This window comes from Tympanuchus pallidicinctus, unplaced genomic scaffold (assembly GCF_026119805.1).
Source record: "Tympanuchus pallidicinctus isolate F22 unplaced genomic scaffold, pur_lepc_1.0 scaffold10, whole genome shotgun sequence".
NCBI classification, from domain to species: Eukaryota; Metazoa; Chordata; class Aves; order Galliformes; family Phasianidae; genus Tympanuchus; species Tympanuchus pallidicinctus.
The window spans coordinates 1,672,847-1,695,375 of NW_026294619.1; the positions used below are offsets into that span (position 1 = coordinate 1,672,847).

The 22,529-nt window shown below is 43.7% G+C and overlaps 1 long non-coding RNA gene across 1 annotated transcript; it reads left to right on the forward strand.

Annotated features, from left to right (window-relative positions):
• The first annotated feature begins 1,781 nt into the window (after positions 1-1,781).
• LOC128072495 (uncharacterized) lies at positions 1,782-20,699 on the forward strand. Its single transcript, XR_008202300.1, has 7 exons — positions 1,782-1,957; positions 2,157-2,193; positions 9,715-9,786; positions 12,458-12,674; positions 12,913-13,101; positions 13,821-17,393; positions 19,493-20,699. It is a non-coding gene; the product is annotated as an uncharacterized LOC128072495 (long non-coding RNA).
• Positions 20,700-22,529: the final 1,830 nt, after the last annotated feature.

Consider the following 22,529-nt stretch of genomic DNA (forward strand, 5'->3'; position numbering starts at 1 on the left):
CCTAAGTCCTCTCCTTGTCTTCTCTGCTTTCAAGGAAAGGAATGAAACGCCAGCATGGCTTTGCTTATGGTGAGTTAAGAGTGGTTCTACCCCATTATTGGAATACTTGACAGCTCATTTTCTATCCTTTGCCCCTCGCAAAGAAAGCACAGCTTTGGGTGTAGGCAGCATCTGCATACTGCTCCCAGGAGAAACCAAGGGTTTAGTTCCCAGCTCAGCATGAAGTGATTCAAATCCTGAAGAGTGTCCTGGCTATGAGAAGAAAACATTAAAGACTAGCTTAGCAAGCAAGGGGGGGAAAGCGTGGGTGACTCAGATTGGATCCTCAGAAAAAGAAGAGAAAACGATCCTTCAAGTCTTCCTTCAAGTCTTGAGCAAAACTTAAGGGATCTTCCACCTAGAATTGCTACATCAGCATGGACAAGAAGATACATCGCTACCCATCCCTACAGGATCTCAAAACTCTACAGAGGAGCCAAGGTGGGTGTCTAAGCCACTGGGCTCAAGTTTCCCTTTCCCTTCCTCTGCCCCATAAAACCCTAATCATTCTCTACAAATAGGAGCAGTTTCAGTAGGAAGTCAGCCCTACTTTCAGTGCCTGTGGGTGACCCTCTGAGCTTCCTTCCATCCTAAAATAACCTAAGTGAAATTATTCTGTCAAAGAATCACAGAATATCTTAGGTTGGGAAGGATTGTAAAGCCTATCCAATTACAACCTCCCTTGCCATGGGCAGAATGGCCACCCACCAGATTAGATTGCCCAGGATCCCATCCAACCTGGCCTTGAATGCCTCCAGGGATGGGGCATCCACTGCTCTCTGGGCATCCCCACCCTCTGAGTAAATAACTTCTTCCTAATGTATAACCTAACTTACCCCTTTTTTAGTTTAAAACCACTCGCCTTGTCCTTTCACTATCAGACAATGTAAAAAGTCAGTTTCCCTCTTGTTTATAAGCTTCCCTAAAGTACAGGAAGGCCACTGGGAGGTTTCCTCAGAGCCTTCTCCAAGCTAAACAAGCTTAGTTCCCTCAGCCCTTCTTCAAAGAAGAGGTGCTCCAGACCCTGCTTCAAATTTCTTCCTGCTTTCTTGGAAGATCACATAACCCACAGGAAGGCTACAGTGGGCAGCATAGGAGACAGCACCTTTCAAAACAGTTTCATCCAAAGCCCTTGGCTGCTGGGAGGATGTTTTACTTGCCAAGCAGGCTAGTTATAGCTGCAGGAAGCTGGTGAACAGTGTACTGCAGAAAGGTATGATATTTCTGGAGTACTCACTATGACTTGCCCAGAGAGGTTGTGGATGCCCTGTCCCTAGTGGCATTCAAGGCTGTATAATCAATGAATACTAAGATGCTATAATTACAAAATAAACGAGAGAGCTTGGCAAAGCAGATAACGATAGCAAAAAGGGAATAGATAGAAAGCATACCCCCATCCTGGGCTCACTCACAAAACTCCAGCAGAGCAGATCTCCCAAAGAGATCCCTCCCCACTGGTAGCCAGCTCTTAAATAGGTCTAGGAGGGGTGAAGCCAGGCTCCATCCCTTCCTGAGTACAGGAGAATTGCCTTCACCTGTGCTCCTCTGGCTGCCTCATGGCTCGCCTCAGGTGATCAATCAGAGGTTCAGGCCGTGACTCAGCAGTTCCCATACAAAGGCCAAGATGGATGGCACCCTGGGCAGCCTGGTCTAGTATTAAATATGGAGGTTGGTAGCCCTGCCTATGGCTGGGGGGTTAGAGATCCATAATCTTTGAAGTCCCTTCCAACCTAAGCCATTCTATGATTTTATGACTTAGAGCCTTTGCAGCGTAGGGAGCTGCTAGTGGGCTTGAGAACAGGAGCAAAGATAGAGGAACAGAAGAGTGAGCCATGGGCTCCTGTCACTAAGCAAAAAGAACTTCTGGGATTGAAAGAACAAGAGCAAATGGTGTTAAACTGAAAGAGGGGAGATTTAGGTTAGATGTTAGCAGGAAATTTTTTACTCAGTGGGTGGTCAGGCAATGGCAGAGACTGCCCGGAGGAGCTGTGGGTGCCACGTTCCTGGAGGCGTTCAAGGCCAGGCCCGTGCAGCCTGAACTGGTGGGGGGCAACTCTGCCCACTGGATGGGCTTTGAGGTCCCTTCCAACCTAAATCATTCTGTGACTCTGTAATAGGTCTGACACCATCTGGGGCCGGTTCTATGCTATGCAGGTAAGCAAGTGGGTACAACCTAGCCATGGTGTTACTCTTATTTTGTGAAGACCAAGGCAGCATAGCTCAGTGCGCCATGCAGTGTCACTGTAGCCCATGCTACAGCTGCAGTGATGAGGCAAGGGAGCTTGCAGCAGCTCTTGGATGGAGAGGAAATTCCTGGAGGCTGAATGTGCCTCAAGGCTGCTGGAGGTTCAGGTGGAGCTGGCCTGCCATTAGCATGAGCACAAACATGGTAACAGCAGGAAACTGCCCCCTCCCCCAACAGCAGCTCACAGCATGGCTGCTGGAGCAACAGCTTTTTCATGCTGATGGTCACTTAGGTTTCCTAAACTTTTGCAGTTATTTTCACTTTCTTCCTCAAAACTACACTGTGATATTGAAGGTGGGCAGAGCCCAGGACCCCGCAGGCAGACCTGCACCCCTCGCCATGGTGAGGGTGGAGCGGGGTAGGGTGCAGGCAGTGGGTAAGATTCCACACACTCTGTTTGTTTGCATGCTCACATTACTACTATTATTTGTGTTGTGACCTGTGTGCAAATGTTTCTACTGCTGCGTGTGGATTTTATCAAGGCTAAGTAACTTGTCATATCCATATAAGAAAATTGTAAGTCTTAAGTCATACTGGTCTCAAAGAATCGTAGGGTTGGAAGGGACCTCCAGAGATCTCCTAGTCCAACCTCCTGCTAAAGCAGGTTCCCTACAGCAGGTAGCACAGAACAGCATCCAAGTGGGTCTTGAATATTTCCGGAGAAGTAGACTCCTCAACCTCTATGGGCAGCCTGTTCCATTGCTCTGTCACCGTCACAGTAAAGAAGTTCTTCTTCCACCCAAGTGCACACAGTACGTCAATAATACCTTGACTTGTCATGCAAGTTTCTAGTCTTGCAAACTATGTTTGCCACCCCTCTTCCACTATCTGCCCTCACCTTCTGAATCCTAGCCTTCCCACCCTCCCTTTCCAGCGCCCAGGTTTAAAATTCTGCTCCTGTGCCCCCGTCTCTAGCACCTGGAAAAGGATGTGAGAGAGGAGCACACAGCATAATCCATCCTGAAGACTTGCATCTTCATTCTCCTGTGGGCAACTTTGACACGTGGAAGCTGCCAGAGCTTTGCTGCAGCTGGATTCTTCAGCACCCCTGCTCAATATGTAGGAGTTGCTGCTACTCCCAGTGCCCTGCCAGATCAGGCATTTGTCTGATAAAAACACAGACTTGCATATACATTGCTTAAAGAGTAAAGATCACGTTGAGGCAGTGTAGGACTTCAAAGGAGAGTGGTCTTAGTAGGTCTAAAATCAGTCATTGGAAATTCAAGCCAAAACTGAGAATGTACACAAGGTGGAAAAAAGTGGCAGTGGTGACTGTGCTAGATCCTGCACACTGTTGTGGAAACTAGAGAAAGATCTCTGGACTGCCTGCATAAGGTGAATAAATTTCTCACTAACTGCACCAGCGAGAGGATTGCTGTGCTACTTGCGCTGCAGACATCAGCCAAGCTTCTGCCAGCTTTAGCAGGATAGGGACTTCATTCCAAGAATAGATGAGATAAGGAAAAGAAACCAGGTGAATGAACTCGAGGTGCTGGAAGCATTCCATGTCTGTAGAGAGGCTCTTTTGGAAGGAGAAGAGTTGGTGCTTTTGTGTCCTGAGCATCAACTCATTTTCAAGCAGCATTACTGTTTTGCTGGGTTCCTTTTAATGCTTTGCTTTTTCAGTTGAACTTTTTACAAAAATTGAGGTAAGCAAAAACAGCCTGTAAGAGCAGAAGGTACTTTATACACTGTTGATCATGGGCTCACAGGAATGTGTTTCTTGGCAACGCTGTGGGTTGTGGTTTTTTCGTTTTGTTTTGTTGTTTTCCTGAATTCTCCTAGAAGTGTTTTAACCCTGGGGGTAGTTTTCACAAGGCTAAGTGAACCTCTCTAACAGTTCACCATCTCCAGAAGTGGAGATTCCAAATAGACTGTTGTGTGTTGGCCTGGGCATTTTCTGGATTTAACTCACTGTACTAGTGACAGTGTAATTTGTCAGCAGACATCAAAAAAGAGTGCTGCTGGCTTCATTCTGGGAGCTTGCCAGAGGAGCACAACTGTAAGACTGTGAAAGGAAGCTGAAATTCTGGGTCTGTGTTACTGCTCCAGAGATAGAAATGATGGGGGTGAGCTTGAGTTCCTGTTGTTTGCGAAGCAGAAGTGAAAACTATGTAATCCAAGGAGAAGTGCCCTGAGGTGAAGTTAGCTAATAATACTTGTGTGTGTTTAGGCTGTTGTATCAGGTTTTCCTCTTGATGTACTGGTGAGCAGCAAGTATGGGAGAGGTGTGAGTGCAGGTGCTGACCACTGTACCACACTAATTAAGGATGACAGGCTGACTATAATGCTGGTAATGCTGTGCTGACAGTCTACGCATACTCTCATCCTGGAGTACATGCAGAGGGGAACTCACTAGAGATGGAAATTTTCTTATAGATATGTTTGTTTACTATGAAGTGAATAGAAACATAGAAATAAGCTAAAAAATGTTTTGGCAAAAAGAAAACACCCAAGTGTAGTTGTCAGAAAAATAAGAGTCCACATATTTACCCTCACAGAGAGGAATATCTTTTCCAAGCTGGAAATTTAGTCCAGTGGATTCTTCTTGTTAGAAATTTATTTTAGGTGCATCTCCTCAGAGTTTCTTTAGTATCAAGAGGCAAACTTTTAAGGGCTAAGAAAACTTGTTTCAGCTTTACAATCTGTAATTGAGTGTACTTGGCTTAGAGCTATCATTTCAGATCTATGAAGGAACAGACCTGAGCTGCAGAATTTTGGATTACATTCTGTCCTTTATTCAAACACAGGACTTCAAATGCATGGCCAGAGATGCGTGGGGATCTGAAAGTTGTGAGGTTCCCATGCACTCCCTGTCAGAATCTGAAGAGCAAGAGCAAGGAAAACAAATGGGTTGAGATGAAGACAATGCAAGCAGGGGGCAGCAGGAAGGGAACTGGGATTGTTAGTCTGGAAAAGAAGGGGCTCGGAGGGGGGCAAGGGAGGTGATCCTGCCCCTCTACTCTGTGCTGGTGAGGCCTCACCTGGAGTACTGTGTCCAGATGTGGAATCCTCAGTACAAGAGAGATGTGGACCTGTTGGAATGTGTCCTGAGGAGTGCCACAAAAATGATCTGAGGGGTAGGACACCTCTCCTATGAGGACGGACTGTTTGCTAGGGCTGTTCAGCCTGGAGAAGAGAACGCTTCAAGGTTTCCTGATAGCAGCCTCTCAGTATGTAATGAGGGCTGTAAGAAAGAAGGGTAGACTCACAGAGTCTGCGGTGATAGGATGAGGGGAAATGGTTTCAAACTAAAAGAGGTTTTAGGTTGGACGTAAGGAAGAAGTTTTTTGTAATAAGGGTGGTGAGGCACTGGAACAGGTTGCCCAGAGAGGTGGTGGATGTCCCATTCCTGGAGACACTGAAGGTCAGGTTGGATGGGGCTCTGAGCAGCCTGATCTAGCTGTAGATGTTCCTGTTTATTGCAGGGGAATAGGACTATATGTCTTTTAAGGGTCCCTTGCACCTCAAAATTGGAACAAACGACTCTATGATTCTTTCACAGACACTATTGCCTCTTGTGGGCAGCTGCAATTTTCTCTTTTCTCTAATCCCTTCCAGATGTTTCAGGAAAGAAATCTCTTAGCAGCATTTTTTGATTCACTTTTATTCAATTTTAAGTCTTCTCATAACAATCAAGAGGAGGGAAGGTGACACTCAGTGGAGGAATTTCTCACTTCTTTCCATTAGCTACCAGTTTGCTGCCTATCAGTGATTTCTTTACATGATGTCTTTTTGCAGGAAGTAGAGTTTTTCAGGGTTGTGTGCTTTTCTGTCTAGGTCTTACGCTTCTGCTGTCCATTCTAATCCTGCTTTTCTTTGTTCCTTCAATCCATTTGTCTTTCCCAAGAGTGAATGAGCTTTAAGACGTATGTGTTTTGGTGCCAGGAGCGCTCTTATGTGTTCTTATGAACCACGCTAGATCATCAGCCCCCTAAACAACCAAGTAGATTGGAGAGTGCTGGTGAAGACTAACACAGATCCTTTGTCATGGAGGTCACTGGAGCAAGTAATACTGTTTCAGTGCGGAATGGCCAAGCTATCTGCCACCACCCAGGAGTTCTGTGCCCTTCTGGAGTGTTCTGGAGTTAACAGTGGTTGCATGTATACCATAATCAGTCTGGTTTATTACATGAAGTACTGGGATGAACACAAGGCTGGAGCAGGATGCTTTTTGGGTTGTAAACAACTGTGCTACCTTTAAAGAAATCTATATTTTTATTTCTTAAATTAATGTTTTCACAGTTTTGGTGGCTGAAAGTCACATCTGTGGTGATGGGCTTGGAAAAGATGACACAGGTAGGGAGACAGGTCATTCCAAACAGGACTTTGGGGTATTTTTTGTTATGTTTGTTTTTCCCTTGGGCAGGTCAAAATATAAAGAGCTTTTTAGCAGAATTCAGAATAAATAATTTAATTTTTCTTTTGATGTTTTTGTATGTTTGTTAGAACTGTGTTTCTGACCAGTAGTTCAGAAGTCTCTGAAGTTCGCAGAGTACCGGTGAGTTAGAAGAAGATAAGAAAGATTTTATAAACAAACAGAAAAACCCTCCTTCTTTTGCTGCTGCACTTAAATGTGGTTCACATTTCAATTAGAGATTCTTTCAGGTTGCAAGGAGAAAATCACAGCATTAGTGTGACATGTAGGAAGTAAAAAAAGGAGATGTGGATTTTCTTCTCAGTTGTCTCTGGGTTCTTATGGCAAATCTGTGCAGCTCTAATAATGCAAAATGTGCTTTAGCAACTTAAGTCAGTGCTGGTGGGAAGCTGAAATTTTTTGTAAAGCTTTCACTAAACTGGCTTAACATACAAGTCATCTGAAGAATATGCTGTATATATTATATAAACAATGAAACCATCACTTTAAGGTAGAGTTGTATATTTTGCAAACTGTTGTGCTATCTCCACATGCATTTCTTAAAAGAATTTCTATTTGCCTGCAGCTGCGGAAATATGAGGGGAGAATTAATTTTGCATCTGGCCTTTCACAGTATAAAACATATTAATGTGTTCTCGGTCAAGAGATTTCCATTCCACTGTCAGCTTAAACAGACTTGTTGCCTTAGGAACAGTAAATGTTGGTGGATGAATCACTAGACGAGGAGTTGAAACTACCTGGATCCTTGTTAAACAAGATCCTTTGTTAAACAAAACTGGGCAAATGCCTCCTCTGGACTTCAGCTTCCCTCTTGATACAGTGAGAATGAAACTGTATGCAAATCACTTCACTTTGGAATATAATCAAAATATTCTTTATAATCTTTATAATAAGATTATAATCCAATAATCTTTGGAAAGGCAAACTAGTTATATAGGAAGGATCCTCTTTCATAGTAAATATGCAAGTTACCCTTTTGTCTGGTGTTACCTCCTATTTGCATGCAGTAGAATACAAGGACATTTCTTTAATACGTCGTCATGGGATTTACTTTTACTAGAAAGAAATCCTCAAGCAGACCTTAAGTAATGAAGTGCTTTGGTTTCAAAGCTTGGGTGTGCTGCTGAAGAATAAACCTGAGCCTCAAAACGCCAATCTAGAGATGGGATGCTTGTGAAACGTCAGTCTGGGAGATCTAGCAAGCTTCTTAGAGAGGCACCAGTGTTGGTCTTGTATCTTCTGCTTGATTTATATTCTAGGATTTTGAATATATTTATTAGGAAGCTAACAAAGCCCCAGTCCTGTTTTATTATACAGTCTGTATAAATTTCACTTGTACTTTTTTCTAGAAATTCCTTTTCCTCTAGAGGGATATGAAATGTGAACATTTTCATTCAAGTCAGTAAAAAACACGTTGTTTCCCAGTCTGTTGCAGTAATTATTCCCACACCAACATTCCTCTGTTTTCCACTAATAACTGATAATAAGTGCCTTGTTTGGAGAAGCAAGAGGTCCTGATAAAGGGAAATGTCACTCATGATGACAATGAGGAGAAGGAAACTAAGAGACCCTTGGATTTTGCTGGTTATTGATGCAGGAAGAAAGTGTGTAGAATAGTGTTTCTCATTTGGACAAACACGAGTTGTTTAGGTAATGATGAATACACCAGCTTTCAAGGCACTGTCAAGAGTGACTGTTTCACACTTTTTGCTGGAGTGATTTGAATCATACTTATGTAAGTCACACTTGGAAATAACCTCACCAGAACTGATGGGCTTGAAGGAATTGTGTTCTAGGAGCACTGTTGGGTTTGTTGTTGTTTTGGGTTGGTTTTTTTGTTTTGTTTTTTAAGTTGTATGTATATGTGTGTGTGTGTGTATATATATATGTACATATATATATATAGGTGAGGTACAGTGTTGCTCATTTTTAACAGTAGGTGGTGACTGCAGATACAGACATAGTGAGATGATGACTTTCTCCAAGCATGAGCAAAGGCCATCCTGATGGTCAAGAAAACAAGCAGACAAATCAGGAGATCAGCTTGGCTAAGCAAACTACTGACAAACCTTTTTTTTGGCTGAAACAACTAAGTCTATGAACTATGAGAGGAATGCAGCGAGTACTACATGCCTTGATTTGAGCAAGGCTTTTTATGCAGGCTCCCACAGCTGAAGTTGGGATGTCCAAGTCTGAATAAGTATCTGTGTATATGGATAGAAAATGTGTTAGAATGTCAGGCCTGCTGTTAGCAGCTGATGTTTTTTTGTTGTTGTTGTTTTCTTTTTTCTCCAATGGATGCCAAAGGCAAGTGGACTACTGCAGAACTCTGTTCCGGAGCCTGCACTTTTCAATATTAGTTTATTGTCTTGGACAAGGAAGTAGAAAATATAAAAGCTTATAAAAGACTGCTAAATACAGAGTGCAGTTGGTCTGTGTAAGGGTAGGACTGCTGTTCAGAAGGAGCTGGAGGAGTGGTCCAGAGTGAACTTCATGAAGTTCTGCAGGGCAACAAGGCGTCTTGTGCTAGGATGCGTGGTCTAAGACCCTGCAGTTGTGTAGGCTGAGGACTGCCTGGCAAGAGAGTAGCTCTGCTAAAAGGTACCTGTTTTCATGAACAGTGTGCTGAAACATGAATCTATACTGCTCCCTGGCAGCAAAGAAGACTAATAACATCCTACGCTGTTCAGAGGAGAACTTGAGCCAGGAGGTTAAAGGAAGTGGTCATTTTCCATTACTTGCCACTTGGTAGATGATATGTGCTATCCCCCAGAGCTGGAGAAGTGCTGATAAATGTGAGCAAATTGAGCAGAGTGCCACCAGCATGATCAATGGCTAGAGCAAAATTCATTTTGTGAAGCAGACCATAAGGAGAGTGTGGGAGGTGAGTGCTTGTTCCACGGTGGGGTTGTTTGTAGGGAAAAGTGTTAGCTGTTGATGTTGGCAGGATGGTAAGCTGTAGCTGTGACCTCACTCTAAAGTGCTGGCCTCTACTTGGAAGCTGAGTGGCTGTGGGCTTGGTAACTGCAGCTGTCTTCTGTTCTCTGTTTAGGCACTGTTCAAAAGGAGTTCAGCAGCTTTGTGGCCAAGCGTGAGATGACAGTGTTGAAAATGAAGGAAGCAAGTGCCTGCATAGTGGAGTGGTGTTTGTCTGCTTGGCTTTTGCTTAAAGCTTACTGATGTGAAGCTATGGGTGGTGCCATTGGCTCTGCAAGCCCTCTGCTTGGCCTATGTGGAAAGAAGCTTGAGAACATTGTGGCTCCAGGTGTGGAGGAGAGGGGATGTGTGTTCTGTGATGTCTCCTGTGGTCAGTGGGGTCAGTGTAGGTTGGGGCTGTTATTGGTGTGATGTGGGTGTGATGATTGCTATGAAATCAGATGTTTGTGATGGAAGTGCTTAGCAGACTGACCAGCCTCTCTTTGAAACTCTAAAACTGAAATTTGCTAGCATTTGTTAGCATTCATTGATAACACAGCTCTTTCTCATGCTCATACTTCTGTGTCGTGCCTTAACAAATGATAATGGCTTATAGTGGTGATAAGTCTGTGTCAGTAGGCAGAACTGTTATTCTGCCTGTTAAATTGTAAACACTATTGAACATCGTATCAAAACAGAGAGCTACTGCATAACACTGGTGGCTCTTTATTGCGTAGGTATTCAGACACCTTTTCTTTTTTTTCACAAAGAATGCCAAATTTACTTAACTCATGTATTTTTTTTGTGGTTAAACTTGTTTTTAAACCCACAGGGATGCTGTAGGAAAGCTCTTCTGAATAAACAGGGTAGTGAGCCTGAGGACCTACACATAGAATGAGAAAGCTGGTAATTCTTTGTATGGGAGAAGTTGATCAGTGCTTCATCTTGTTAGTGAAATTCCAGGCCACACTGATGCAATGTTTCTTAACAGTTATGCCATACTTCTTGAACTAATGAGGTCCTTTACTCAGGTATCAGTTCTGTGTGCTGTATTTACAGTGGGGACATAACAGGCCTCCATTTACACATCTCCAAAGCAGTTTTGCTCTCTCAATCTGTTCCTAGTGGTAGATGTGCAGACCATCTGTGTAAGATTACACATATATTTCCTGGAATACAGCAACATGGAGAATATAAAAACTCGTATTAATCCTGTCCCAGATCTGAGAGCAGAAGCATATAAAGCTATCCAATAATGAAGTGTACAGGCAAAGCCTCACAGTCTTTCATCTGTCCAGACCAGCATACTGCGTCTGCAGAATTTTTCTCTAATAGAGAAAGCCTGTAGAAAGCTAACTGATTTCACTCTTGTTACTATTCAGTTTCACACCATGATTCCCAAGAAATACTAAATGTTGTATGTTTGGCTCTGTGATCATTGACCTTTCGTTTGTCATGATAAATCTCACTAGTGTGGCAGCAGGCAAAGGACAAGAAAACATCAAGCATTCATCAAGAACAACTGTTGCACTCCTAATGCGATTTCTACCTGTTAGTATTGCACAAAATCCTGTTTAGCCCTTATGTGTAGAAAACTCCAAAGTGACTAACTGTGAAATGGCTTCCAGGAAGAATCTCAAAGTCTTGGTCTTTGTGGCAGCCATGCAGGAGAGGTAGGAATTATTTCCCAATGTGGCAAGTGGGATGTCTGCTTGTAGAAGTGCAGTCAGCTGGCTGCAATAATCGTAAATTTAATCTGTAAGTAAATATGTAATAAATCTTCCCAATTGTTAGCCTGTCTGTGAAGCTTACACTGGATAAGATGATACAAAGGACTGTTTCTGAACTCTGAATCCATTCAATGATGGCAATTAACTTACCTGTGTTTGCGAGGCTCACTGTGATTTACTGTAGCCCAGGCATGCTCTGGTTCTACAGAGCTTTGTCTTTGATGTTGATGGGTGAAAATTGTTGCAAGTAGATACAAATCACGGGATGGTTTGAGCCAGTCTGGCAATTTACTGTCACTAAAAGTGGAGGTCTTACTTTTTGTGCATGCTCTGATGTTCATCATACTCTTCCATGTAGCAGGAAACTGATCCAGCAGGAAAAAAAAATATTGTTTTCTGCCGGAATAACAGGTTAAGTGTGGTTGTAAATGACTTTGATAAGCACTGTGCTAGTTCTGTGAAGGAGATGAGATGCTGATCAGCAGTAAGTACATTATTTATCAACTATATAAATGTAATTCTTTACTAATGAATTAGGTACGTTATAAAACACGTACAAAAATGGAAGTTGAAAAGGGATTAGATTAGGAATGGTCTTGAACTTGCTACATTTTAACCTCCTGTGCTGTAACTTTCCCTTGTCTTCAGTTTCCTTGATTGTTAAATAAGAACTCTGTTTAGTCCTCCAAAGAGAAAACTAAAAGCACCTGCCATTACTGTGTGGGAAGAATAGCAGCAGCATCACTTGCATGTGTGGTGCAAAAAAATTATGAACCTGAATCTTTGCCTAAAAGTAGTGTCTTAAGAGCATAGCTGTCTGATCCAAAGTCATGGAATAACAGCCTTCCTGGTTACTGGCTACTTAGCAAATGGCTGACAGTAGCTGACAAATGTTCTTATTCTGCTCCAGTTCAGTGCAACATGTATCATTTTAAACAGATTACTGTGGTAATTGGCTAGTGCCTATGAGATGCCATGGGTCTAATAGCTTCTTAGAAATGGTTTGTTTATGTTGATGTGACAGTATCTTAATTCACCTTCACACAGTATTAGTGCTTAAAGCCTGCAATATTCTTGTACAACTAGTACAGTTTCTAGAATACATAATAGTTTACGTATGAATTTTTTCATTTTGCTCCAGAATCTTAGATCATAAATAATTGCCTTGTGAACCAAATTGTGACGGTTTGAGCCAGTGGAAGAGACTTCAATAGTGCAAGAGCGGCTATCTGTTCTCTTGGAAGCATTCGAGAAGCACTAAAATTGTCCATAAAGTGATGTTTTGAAGACTAGTCCAGCTGTTTCCAGTGCCTATCTTTCATTCCTCAGAGTGGACGGCCTCCTTTTTGAATGTTGCTGCATGGAGGTAAATAAGTTAAATCATGGACAAAAATCTCTTCTGTATTGTTTCGTACCTGTTTTTAATGAACAACCTTTCAGACATAAACAAAGTCATGTTCATAAATTCAGATAAACAAAATCTAATCAGCTTTCTGTGTAACTTTTGGATCAACGCATGTACGGTCAGGAGAGAGATGATTCGTTCTTCAGCAGTTTCAAATAGATGGAAGTTTGAATTTGCTGTTTTTTGGTATCTCCAACAGGAACTCAATGCTCCAGACAAGCATTTTCAAAGATAGCTATCTGCTGCAGTCAGAAGAAGACTGGCAAACTGTGATCATGACTGGAAAGAGAACTTGAAAACTGAGCTCATAAATACACTGAAGCTAAAAAAGAATCAAGGCGAAAAGAATACCATGTATTAACATTTTCAAAACATCAAGCTGTGGAGTGTGAATTCTGCTTGTTGTTTGTTGAAGCTGGAACGTCATTTCAGTTCATTTTGAAAGTTGTGTACGAGAAGATTGATAAAGGTTTGGTAGTGACAACAAGAGATCAGAAATTTTTCCTTTGTCTTCCCTGTTGGACCGATCCTTGTTTGCAGGGCAGTGTTCAAATTCTCCTCTGTGTAATAGATTAGGAATGTCCATGCCCTCAGTATTACTCAGGCTTCAAACTGAAATTGGATAGGAATGGAAGGGATTCTGGCATACTGCCAATTCTTGTTATACTACTTTGGCCTTACGAAATATTTCAGCCAAATAGTTGATTATTTAAACATCTGAACCATTCTCATGCAAATAATGTCTGTTCTTGGTATCTGTGGTTATTTTAATGAATCAGTTCTGATTGGTACATTGTTAAGACATGTTTGCGAATAAGGTGGTGAGAAGCTTAGTAATAGAGAAAAACTTGTAGCACTATTAGAAATGATAGGAAAACATGAGGTTTGTGAGGAACACGAGGTTAGGTAGTCCAAACTTAAACCAAGGTCAACACTGAAATGGGCCCCTGCTTTACCTACTTTGGTTTTAAAAACCCTCAAAATGGAGACTGGACAGCCTCTCTGGCAGTCTCTTTTGTTGTCTGACTGCTTTAATGTTGAAAATCTGTCCAGTCTGAATCATGGCTGTTTCAACTTCATGTCTGTTATCTCTTGTCTTCTCACCAGGCACCACTATAAAGAACGTGTCTCCATCTTCTTGATGATCATCTTGTAGGTATGGGAAGGCTGCTGTTAGTTACCACCCCCAAAGAATGTTCTTTTCCAGATGTGAACAAACACAGTGCCCGGAGTATCTCCTTACAGTGCCATTGCTCTACCTCTCTGACCATCTTTGTGGTTCTTCGCTGAAACTGCTCCAGTTGACTGATGTATCTGTCCTCTTGAAAGGGTACAAAAGGAGTGGTTTTATAAATGCGGGCTAATTTAATTCTGAGTAGAGGAGGATAATTGTGGAATCATAGAATACTGTGACTTGGAAGGGACCCAAGTCTTTGACTCCAGCTCCTGCCTCTACACAACTTAGGGGTTAAACCGTGTATCTTAAGAACATTGTTCAAATGTTTTTTGAATACTGACAGACCCCTTTAAGGCTTCCCTAGATGGTGCTAGTGAGTCTGCTGGTTTGCCATGGCTGCACCCTGGCCAGAAGGCTGTTGCCAGGAAGAATGTGAAGACCCAGACCCAGAGGTCGCACAGCAACATGCTAGTGCACAGGTCTGTGTCTGCAGTGAGTGCTAGAGCCTGGCCCTTGCAGCACAGGGCAAGAGAGATAGCATCTGTGTTAGATGCAACCAGCTGATGGATTTACGTAGCCTAGTAACTGACCTGAAGGAGGTGGTGGAGATGCTGAGAAGCATTAGGGAGTGTGAAAGGGAGATAGATTGGTAATGCCAGTCCCTGCCAGCCCTGACATCTAGGCATCCATCTGAGGCTCCATATGAAGCACATCACCCCTTACTGCCTTGCAAACAGGTAACAGGAGGAGACCATCAGGCAGACAGTGTTCCTGCTACAGTGAGCTCTTGTGTTCTCCTCCTCCTAACAAAAATGATGGTGAAGTGGGGGCAGGGGACAATGGCAAAAGGTTCATGTTCAGTGATGCAGGCACACCTGCCCATCAATTCCTCCACCTCCCCAGCTGCCCCTGCAGAACAGATACAGTGCTCTTCAGGGACAGCTGGACAGTGGTGGGGATGATGGTTCTTCCTGCTTAGAGGTGTCATCAAGACTAGGCTACCCTTAACATTAAAACCTTCTCAGTAAAGAAAAAAGATGAGTCGTTGTTGTTGGTGACTCACTGCTGAAGGGAGCAGAAGGCCCAATATGCAGACCAGATCCACTACACAGGCAGGTCTGCTGCCTCCGGGGGTTCAGAAGATAGAAGGGAGAAACTTCCTTTCTTATTATGGCCCTCAGATTATTATCCCCTATTGTTGTTTCAGGTAGGCTGTGATGAAATAGGAAGGACTATTAAGAAGCACTTCAGAGTCTTGGGGCAGCTGGTCAGAGGTTCAGGAGCACAAGTGCTCTCCTCTATTCCTCCAGTTATAGGGAATGATGAGGGACTGAACACGATGGACCAACAGATGAATTCTTGGCTCTGAGCCTGGTGTGCCCAGCAGGGATTTGGGTTTTTTGGCCTTGGCTCAATTTACATGAGACCAGGCCTGCTAGCAATCAATGGGAATAGCTTATCCCTCTGGTGGAAAGGGGTTTTATGATGGGAGTTGGCAAGGTTCATTGATAGAGCTTTAAACTAGGTATGAAGAGGGATGGGAGTGAAACCAAGGTCACTAGAAAGGAGCCTGTATATTATATGCCAGGGCTTGTGGGAGGAAGATGTGCTAGTAAGATCTTACAGTCCTGTGTCTTGGTGAGGGAGAACAACACACCTTTTTGTAGGAAGAATAGAAGGGTTAGTGTGAGGCTGGTTGCTACAGAAACATGTAAGTATGGTCAAGAGTGTATTAGGGTTTCTCCCACTCAAATGGTGGCTCATCTTCACTGCATTTAGAGTAATGCATGCAGCATGGGTAGCAAACAGAAGGAGCTGGAGGCCATTGTGCTGCCAGGAAACTATGATATAGTAGTTACCAACACAGAAATATGGTGGGATGACTTGTATAGCTGGAGAGCTGCGATTGATGGCTACCAACTCTTCAAAAGAGATAAGCAAGACAGGAAAGGTGGTGGTGTGGCCCTCTATGTTAAGAAAAAATGTGAATGTCTGGAAACTAATGATGGTGATGATAGGGTTGAGAGCCTATGGGTCAGAATCAAAGGGGAGGCCAGTAAGACTGACATTATTTTGGGAGTCTGCTACAGGCCACCCAACCAGGATGAAAAGGTGGATAGGATACTTCATAGACAATTGGGTGAAGAAGTCCCGAGGTCTACCCCTTGTTCTCATGGGGGACTTCAACTTCCCAGACATTTGCTGGACATATAATACAGGAGAAAGGGAACAGCCCTAGGTGTTCCTGGAGTGTGTGAGAGATAACTTCCTGACACAGATGGTGAAGGAGCCAATAAGGGGAAGCAAAATCCTGGACCTGCTATTTGTTAACAGAGAAGATCTTGTTGAAGGGGGATGTAAAGGTTGGAGGCTGTCAGGGGCAAAGTGATCATGAAATGATAGAACCACAGAGGGGAATCAGCAGAACTGCCACCTTGGATTTCTAGAGTGCAGACTTTGGTCTGTTTAGGACCATGGTCGAGAGAATTCCTTGGCAGGTAGTTTTGGAGGGCCTGGGAGCCCAGGAAGGCTAGGAATACTTCAAGGAAGTTATTTTAAATGTACAGGAGCTGACCATCACCATATCACAGAAGACAAGCTGATGGTGAAGGAGACCAGTTTGGCTGAACAGAGATCTTTGGCTGGAACTTGGGAACAAAAGGAAAAATTATGGTCTTTGAAAGAGGACGCAAACAACTTACGAGGATTAGAAATACTGAAGCTGTGCAGAAAGGCCGAAGCCCAGGTAGAACTGAACTTCGCCACTAAGGTGAAAGGTAACAATAAATATTTCTAATGTTGCTGCAGAGACCAGACTCAGGGCAGGTAAGACTGCACTGGGCTAGGGATCTAAACCAAAAAGGGCTGACAAAAAGGGGGCTTTTTTAGGGCTTTTCTGAAGCCAGCAAAAGCACTGCAATCGGTGGTGGATCCCTTGGCCTGTCCCTGTCGGTCTGGAGGGGGGACCTGAGGGACAGAGAGGACTGGGTGAGGGTCCCTGCTTGATATCATGGGCAAACCCCTCCTGTCTACCTTGCATCCCAGGTCTCCCTAAGCAATAGGTTTGCAGCACTGGACACTGAAGGGGAGGTGACTGAGAAGGTGTGGGAAGGCTCCCCTAAGAGGTTACCAAGGGCGAGGCAGTCTACTCCAAGTGTTGAGACTGCCTCTGCCAGGAAAGAAAAAAGGGTGGTTGTGGTAGGCAACTCTCTTATCAGAGGAACAGAGGGCCCCATTTGCAGACCGGCACTGAGCCGTAGGGAAATGTGCTGCCTTCCTGGGGCCCGTGTCAGGGTCATAACTAGAAAACTCCCAAAGCTGGTTCACTCCCATTACTCCTAGTTCAGGTGGGCAGTGATGAAATTGCTTGGAGAAACTTGGTAGCTATGGAAGGAGATTTCAGGGGGTTAGAGTGCATAGTTCAAGGAGCAGAAGCGCAAGTGATGTTTTGTTCTATACCTTCTGGGGTGGTGAAGGACATGGAGCGGGCTACGAAAACACAGGTAATGAATAATTGGCTCAGAGGCTGGTGTCAAGGCAGGAACTTTGGGATTTTTGACCATGAGGCAGTCTACTCAGCCCCTGGCCTGTCCATGGATGAAACTCGCCTATCTCAAAGGGGGAAATGAATCCTAGTGCAAGAGCTAGCAGGGCTTACTGAAAGAGCTTTAAACTACATATGATGGGGAAAGGGGACAAACCAGAGCTCACCAGAGGTAAGCCTAGAGGAACAGTGCTGGAGCTGGTAGTGAGGCAGATGTCTCAGCAGAAGTGCATCTACACCAATGAAAGCAGCATGGGCAACAAGCAGGAGGAGCTGGAAGTGCCAGGGGAGGTTTAGGTTGGATATCAGGAAGAATTTTGCAGAAAGAGTTGTTAAGCACTGGACGAGGCTCCCCAGGGAGGTGGTTGAGTCTCTATCCCTGAATGTGTTTAAAAACTTTTCGGATGTTGTACTCAAGGATATGATTTAGCAGAGGGTTGTTAGAGTTAGGGTAGTATGGTTAGGTTGCGGTTGGACTTGGTGATCTTTAAGGTCTTTTCCAATCTGAGCAGTTTTATGATTCTATGAAATTGTGTTCAACCAACCTCATAGCCTTCTATGATGGAGTCACTGGCTAGGTGAGAAGAGTAGATGTCATTACCTTGACTTCAGCAAGGCTTTTGATATTGTCTCCCACGACATTCTGATAACGAAGCTGAGGAAATGTGTTAGATGGGTGGACAATGAGGTGGGTTGAGAATTGGCTGACTGGCCGAGATCAGGGAGTGGTGATCAGCAGTGCAAAGTCTTGGGACTGTTGGAGACCTGTGACTCACCGCTAGTTCCCCAAGAATCAGTGCTGGACCTGGTCTTGTTCAGTATCATTGACAACCTTGATGAGGGGATAATGTCCAGCTCAGCAAGTACGCCAACGATACAAAGCTGGGAGGAGTGGCTGACATGCCAGAAGGACCTGGACAGACTGGAGAGCTGGGCAGTAAGAAATCAGATGAGGTTTAACAGAAGCAAGTGTAGAGTCTTGCACCTGGGAAGGAATAACTGCATGTATCAGTACAGGTTGGGGGATGACCTGCTGGAGACGAGATTTGTGGAGAAGGACATGGGAGACCTGGTGGGTGACAGGTTGGCTATGAACCAGCAGTGTGCCCTGGTGGCCAAGAAGGCCAATGGTGCATTAAAAAGGAGGGTGGCCAGCAGGTCAAGGAAGGTGATCCTCCCCTTCTACTCTGCCCTGGTCAGGCCTCACCTGGAGTAATGTATCCAGTTCTGGGCTCCCCAGTACAAAAAAAGACAGGGATCTCCTTGAAAGAGTCCAGCAGAGGGCCACAAAGATGACAAAAGGACTGGAGCATTTCCCCTATGAGGAAAGGCTGTGTAACCTATATCTGTTCAGCCTGGGAAGAAGAAGACTGAGGGGGTATCTTATTAATGTTTAAAAATATCTTAAGCGTGGGAGACAGAGATATAGCCAGCCTCTTTTCAGTGGTCTGTGGGGACAGAACAAAGGGAAATAGCCATAAACTGAAGGATAGGAAGTTCCACACCAATATGCAAAAGAACTTCTTCACAGTAAAGGGTGATAGGAGCACTGGAACAGGTTGCCAGTGAGGTTGTGGAGTCTCCTGTGGAGATATTCAGGACCTGTCTGGACACCTACCCGTGCAGCCTGCTGTAGGGAGCCTGCTTTGCAAGGGGTTTGGACTCAATGATCTCTGGAGGTCCCTTTCAACCCCTTTCAACAATTCTATGACTCTGTGACCTTTACCTACAATGTCAGTGTTCTTAATTTGTCCATTGCAGCCTGTCCCTGCCTGTTAGCTTTGTGCTAGATCTGTGTCAGGAGTAGCCTGCTTAGCCAAACTGATTTCCCGATTTGCCTGCCTGTTTTCCTCATCATCAGGATGGCCTGTGCTCATGCCTAGAGAAAGTGCCTACCAGCTGCCTCAATAAGCTGAAATTTTCTCTAACAAAGTGTAGGGCTGATACTCTGGTGCTTGTCTTCCTCACTCCGCTAAGGATCTGAAGCTCCACTTTTCTTGATCACTACAGCCAAAACAGGTATTCATGACTCCATCCTCATCCTGTTCTTCTCTGCAGGTGAGCAGCAGATAGAGCAGTGCAACATCACCTCTTGCTGGTCCAGCCTAGGTGGAGGCCCCTGGCACTGCCAGGAAATCATCTTCACTGCCTGAATCCTGCTGTGTTGCCTTTCCAGCAGATGTCAGAGACACTGATGTTCCTCCTCCGTATATGCCTGTTATTCAGAGTCTTTCTTGAGCTGTTTATGGAAGCCTTTACCTACTTCCTTATGCTGATCCATAGACTTTAGCCTGCTCATCATCCCTGCTGGTCTGTTCTGTGATCCCCACACACACAAGCTGTGGACCAGCCAGTCTGTAGCTGGTCCTGAGCAGAGTTCCATGCATCCAAGTCATTCTTCCACAGAGAGGACAGCCCCTCTCCTTGTCCTCCATGCCACTGTTTCTTGCAGGGTTTCTGCCACCCACCGTGGTGCTTCAGTCATGCATGTTGTCTGACCGTGTCCCAGTTATGCCAGTTATGGTTCTGTAAACTTGCACACAAGTTCTAGTTTTTCCTGCTTGCTTTCCACGCTGCACTCAGTTGTCCATGTACTCACAGCAGTGCAGGAATATTTAACTGATCTTTTGTTAGCACTAGACCAACTTAACTGCAGTCTGTAAATATGTTTATAATTTATTGAAAGAGTCTTATAAAGATATAAAATATTGTATTTTTGTGATACATGCATGCGCTCACACTTTATCTTAAAAGTCAATTACTAATTCCCAAAATAAATAAAATGCTTTATTTCCTAAGTCACAGCTCCTGAATCAAGCGTCCTCCATTGCATCTTAAACAGGTTTACCAGGCTGATGCTGTCTGCTTAATTACTTTTTAACAAGTTTCCATTCAAAAATGTCTTTTGTCATGTATATTGTGTTATGGGTAAACATACGGCTTGTTTCCTGCCTGTCTTTCTTTTCTATTGTTATTAACATGAGAAATAATGGTCCAAAAATTATTTGAAGGAATTGGTTGAAATTGCTCTCAAAAAAAATAAACCAGTTGATGAAATGTATTTCATTTAGTTTGTGCAATTTAATACCAAGCACCATACAGAAGTGTCACAAAAGGTGTGGTTTTGAAAATTCCTCTCAAAGCGAAGAAGGGACAGCCTATTAGTGAACAGTTTCTGTTCACTAAGTGCAGTTGTTGGAGAAGACTTTGGCACAAATTGTGAAACATCAGAGCTTTATCATAAATAAATCAACTTCTTTTGCAAATTGACGTAAGACCAGGAGCTCCACACCCTGCCTGCTTTCCCCTACTTACTTGTCAGGGTGCCTGCTGTGCACAGGGTGCCTGCTGTGCACATGAGAAACTTCAACCAACACTGAAAAGTCTGGACAAATACAGTTTTCAAAACTGTATTCAAGTTCAACTGTTGTTGTTTCTTCTTGCTTTTTTGATGAGTGGATGTATTTTTTTTTAAGAGGAATCTGTGGCCAGACATTTGGAAGAGCAAATGGGCCCAATTTCCTGATTTGTTGCTGGTTCAGTGACATTTACAGCACCTATGTCCCCACTCTCTTTGTAAGTATCTGCAATAACTAATGAAGAATGAACATTTTCTATGTGAAATGTTATGTCCAAACTTACCTTGCAATGAATGCAATGATAGGCAGCTTTTAATAACAAAGAGCAGAAGCTTGCTGGAGATGCAAACATCTACTTCTGGCTGGCGTATGACATGATTCCAAGAAATGCTGACTGTATGCCAGGAAGTGAGCGTGGCCTCTGGCGCCCTCAAATCCCCATTCATTGCCAGTACTGAGACATGATACTAGTAACAGAAATTGTTGGTAAGTAAAAGCTGCTGATAAATGCTTGTGCTCGTAAGGCACATCCCAACTGATGACTTTTTCAGTACTTGGTTCAACCAGTAGAAATGGTGCCTGCAGGAGAAGTTATTCCTCTTTCATCCCAGAATGAATGAGATCAGAGTTTGAGTGATGGCGTAGAAGCAATATTGTGAATTTGGGGTATGAAACCACAGTAGACAAGGCAGCTTTGCGTTGTGCTGATGCTCACAAGCAAGCTTTCAGTTGTTTGCAAACACCCTGTACTGGATCTAGCAGGACTGGTTGAAAAGTGAAACCATCCTTGTCTAACCATTGGCTGTACGAACACTAGATGTACTCTTTGATTATAGCGAAAGCAACTATGTGAGTGAAAAGGCTTCATCAGTGCCTGACAGCCAGTTTTACATGAGTCTCTGCAAGCAGAGTTGAGGACTGTGGCTTCCAGGAGCAGGACCGCAGCAAAAATTGGGGTTAGCAGGGGTAGAAATGCACATAGTTGTCTCTTGATCAGACTTGTATCTCTACCTTAAAACAGGCTGTTAACACCCACTAGGCTACAAGGAGATGATGCATACTGTCTGTGGCACACTGCTTATGGAACATAAGTTTGCAATGCTCTTCAGCAGCAGATTAATTTACTAACATCCGAAACAGCAACAGGAAGGTGAGCTTTTGTGCTCCTGCTGTCTCTATGTGCAGTTTGTACTGCTAAGTACAAGGACATGAGACTCTTGCTCACATTAACAAAATTCTGAGGATCCATGCCTTAGGTTTTAACTCAAGGAGTCTTTCCTTCTTCAAAGGATGTGTGTAAAGGTGGCCTTGGGTACCATGTGGGCTACTGTGATTTAAATGCAGCCATGGGAAATATCTATGTACCCCAGTGATGTTAAGTCAGTTTGTTTAGTCAAGTTTTATATGACCCAAGTAATTCAGCTTTTGCCTTATTTCTGTGGGAAGTCTGAGGAAGAGCCTGTGAGTCTCAACGCTTGTCTATTTTTTTTTCTAGAAAATAGAGAAATAAACTGTCTCTCTACTTAGAAAATCCATTCCTTGTCTTAAAAATCTCAAATTTATTTCCCTTTAGAATGTTTTTCCCTCTTCTTTCATATCTGGTATAGCTTGAATGCCATTCCCCTCCAGTGGGGGATTCAGTGTTCTTCAAGAATGCATTTTTTAGTTTCCTTTTGTCCTTGTTTATCTTTTGGCAGAGAGAAGAGAGTGGAGAGTTGGACCAGGAGGATGGACAA